The sequence below is a fragment of the Stegastes partitus genome, unplaced genomic scaffold (genome assembly GCF_000690725.1).
Source record: "Stegastes partitus isolate 25-593 unplaced genomic scaffold, Stegastes_partitus-1.0.2 Scaffold569, whole genome shotgun sequence".
Lineage (NCBI taxonomy): Eukaryota > Metazoa > Chordata > Actinopteri > Pomacentridae > Stegastes > Stegastes partitus.
The window spans coordinates 292,807-297,082 of NW_007578300.1; positions in this window are offsets into that span (position 1 = coordinate 292,807).

Below are 4,276 nucleotides of genomic sequence, written 5' to 3' on the forward strand. Positions count from 1 at the left end.
GAGAGAACCCACGCTGCACGGGGAGAACATGGAGACTCCACGCAGGAAGATCCCGGGTGTCCTCACCGGGACGCCAACCGGAGACCTTCTAGCTGTGAGGCCACGGTGCTAACCACTGATCCACCGTGCAGCTCTTGTCCCCACCAAAATAATAATCATCACGACGCACTTGCACAAATGCGACCAGGTGAAATTTTAATTAGCACACTGTCAAAAAAAGGTTGCAGGTAACCAATGTGGTTTCAGTCTGAAGCCATTGCAAATAATCAAGTGTTTGTCTTTTAATGCGTCGTGATAACTTAAATGTTCCATGGACCCCATTCGACCATCACTACAAACAAATACGATGTGAAGGATGTTTCAGGGAGCGTACCGTTTGTCTCACAAATAAATTCAGCTGCAGCCATGATGCTGGGACTATCGTCATAACCGACCATCACATACCAGCAGCTGATGGAGTGTGTTGCACGGCGGCAGTAGCGAGCACGAGTCTCACCCAGCGGTGCAGTTTGGCCGCTCTGTAGTTTAACAGTGTTTAGGTCTGGTCTGATGTACCTGCTCAGCTACAGGTGGCTTCTTCTTTGTGTCTGCATGTTTGTTCTGTACAGAGAAACGCAGAATAAGAACAAGTTACGGCCAAGCTGAAGCTGACGGACGTCGTCTCGTCAAGGGGAGGAGCTACAGGAGCGAGAATCTCATCGGCGCAAGTTCAGTTCTTAAATAGTTGCCACAAACTTTCAGACATGTGCTGCCTGAGCCCACAAAGCTGGTGTGGAAAGAAGTGGCTGCTTTATTTTGACAGCTTTTAACTTACAAACGTGTGCTCATGCTCCCACTTATCGAGCTCCACAGGTAGATCTTTGACGAGGAAAGGTTTAGGTGTAGTTCGTTGGTTAAAACTGTAAAAGTCACAAACTGATGCAGGTCGAGCTCCACGTGCTCATCACATGTTAGCTGGATGTGTAGTGGAGCAGAACTTTGACGCAAACAGGAGGTTAATTAAAACAATGAGCTGGACTTCATGTGGACAGAAAGCTGACGGTACCAGGGAGGATGTGTGGGTGTGTGGACGGGTCAGCTTGTTACAAAGGGCCAAGAGTGTCCTGTTCCACCTCCTGCCTCCGTGTGTGTGTGTGTGTGTGTGTGTGTGTGTGTGTGTGAAGGCACAGAGTGTGTGTTTTCATTAATATTTAGCTTAGCGTGTGTCTTAGCTTGGGAGAGCATCGCTGGTGGCCTCGGTTTACGTGTCCCAGCGCTCATCTGAAAAAATGAAGAATAAAACATTTCAGAAGCGAAAGCTGTTGAATTATTCAGTCATATTTAAAAAGAATAAACTATGATCCTCCATGAATATGACCCGCTACTCCCCACAGACGCTGCCTCTTTCTCGTTCAAAGCCCCATTCTCTCCTTGTTCTGGTTCTGCAGCCCGCTCCACTGTAAATGACGGAGGACTCTTTTCTCGCCTCGTTCTCTCAACAACCACGATTATCGTCCTTCAACACGACTTGATTGGGATTTTCTACAGGATTTCTGACCATAATCTGAAGTGCAAAGTTTCTACACTGACGTCACGACTCGTCCATGAGCAGAAAACTCAGGGATGCCTTTCTGTCCGTTGGTTAGTCACACACGTGTAGTTGTGTGATTTAAACCAATGAGAACTTTTCACGTAAGAGGAGCTGAATCCAACTCTCCAAAGTTTCAAAGTCCACCAGAGCTGCTCCTCAACAGTTTTAGAACCTCCACACCAGTGCTGAGCTGGTTGGATTTCTGTCCGCTGACGTCACATCGTTAACCCAGAAACAAAAGTAAAGATCCAGATAAAGGTTTGTGTCACAGCCCACAGACCCTCACGTTCAAGCCCGACGCTGCATGTTCACAGCCTGGTGCAAAGAAAGCCAAACACTTCTGGTCCCGTTAATGATGAGATTTTATACAACTGCTCCGTTTAAATTGCTTTAAGATGTAAAGCTTTGCATAACGAGGCCCTGACTGGTCTGAGTGACGAGTGGGTACCGTCACAGGACAGTCCATGACCCAAAGACATCTCCACTGCACCTTGTTGCTCCTTTATGGATTAAACATGAGTTCGAAGGATCTGGGGAGCAGCCAGAGTCACTACAACGAGCTTCAGAACTGCTCTGTGGCTGACGTCCAGCATCTTCATGGGCTTTAGATAAGATGCATCATGAGCAGTCACAGTTCTGGGATTTAGTCTGATCTTAGCACATAACAACCCCGGTGTCTCCCCTGAAGGGGGCGCCGCACCATCGGCCCATTTTAACTGGAACAAGAGCCAGACGACTGCCAGACTGCCCTTTAACGGGCTTAGGCTTAGGCTTAGGCTTAGGCTGAGGGCTACATGGAGAAAACCAGAGTTAAGGCAGACCGCTGTGTGACCACCATCAGGAAACTCACTGTCGAGCTAGCTAACACAAAGAAAGCCTGGTTTTGTCAAACCCAGATCAAGTTGGTTGGTTTTTATGTAGCGCCTTTAAGAACAACCTGCTCAGCTGACTGTTTTATAAAACAGACGACAACAAAGATGAAGATACAAACATCCATCCATCCATCCATCCATCCATTTTCTATACACCGCTTAATCCTCACTAGGGTCGCAGGGGGGGCGGAGCCTATCCCAGCCGACTGAGGGCGAAGGCAGGGGACACCCTGGACAGGTAACCAGTCTATCACAGGGCTACACTTAGAGACAGACAACCAAGCACACTCACATTCACACCTACGGACAATTTACAATCACCAATTAACCTCAGCATGTTTCTGGACTGTGGGAGGAAGCCGGAGAACCCGGAGAGAACCCACGCTGCACGGGGAGAACATGGAGACTCCACGCAGGAAGATCCCGGGTGTCCTCACCGGGACGCCAACCGGCGACCTTCTAGCTGTGAGGCCACGGTGCTACCAACTGCGCCACCTTGCAGCCCGGATACAAACATCTATTTGTAAAATAAGTGGAACCAAAAAGGACGACACAACAGAACAGACACTTGTGAGCTCAATTATTTAGTAAAATGGATATAAAATGATCAAATATTAGGATCACTAGCAGCAACCAAAAGCTGTTAAAGTGTCAGTAGAGGAAGAACATTGGATTCCCTCCATTTCCATTTCACTGTGTGAGCTGTTTTACTCCTACTGACCCACGAGGTCCGGTTCCTGTATCACTACATACATATTCATGTTTTTACTGGGACTTGAGCAAGATGCGGACTTTATCTCATTGTGTCATCAAAACAAACCTGCAGGAACCTGTTTACGGCACAATGAGGGATAAAGAACATTTTCACTGATCTTTTGGTCAAAGTGACTTTTTGTCACCAGCTCAGGTGAGAAGTGAAAGTTGAAGGTGTGTTAATGTGAGCCAGTCAGCGTTTGGTGCTTGTTCTGGGGTCAGATCAGATCAGTGATCAGACCAGCTTCATTCTGTCTCTAAGAGTTTAAAACCCACATTAAAGTCGTCATTCAGGGAAAATCAGAGCACTGCAGCAACTACAAATCCAAGATGGACAACTGAAAGGAGGATAAAAAAAAAACAGTAAATGAATGTGGAAAGCAGAAAAAGGAAACAGAAACTTGTACAGAAATGTGACCCCGACTCCCAATAAGATCATCAACATCTTCCTGTGCATCGACAGCCAAGAGCGTCAACTCCTCCAGGAGCTCATGATCTCTGCTGAGGCTCTGTGTGAAGGAACTGAGGCGTCTAAGCTCCAGTGCTGATGGTAAGACGGCATCATGTGACATGGCAGCACAGGCTGAACACAAAGGAGAGGAGGACATATGATGCAGAACAGGTCGGAGCAGCAGCGGTGCCCTCTACAGGTGGACGCCCTCAATCACAAGTAAAGTGAAGACCTTCACATTTCTACTCTCTGATGAACATGTAAACTTTATAACTGGATAACTGCTGATCAGTAGTTTGGGGCACAAAGGACACATACAGGAGCTTAGATGCTACGACGTGACGTAATCGTAACACAGGAAGTGATCCAGTCGGTGAACATCCACCAAGCTGCCGGTCATAAGGAGGCAAACCTCTGATGTGTTCATCTGATGAAGTATTACAGCCGAGCTCGCTTCAGAGGAAAAGGGAAGTAACGCAGACGCCAAAGTCGTAGTTATTTTAATAAGAGGAACGTTTTGGAGCTAGAAGGCTGGTGGATGGAGGACGTCTCACCTTCTCACCTTACCTCGCCTCACCCTGTCTGGATCAACAAAACAAACAAAAATTACATAAAAAAACTACCTTTGCT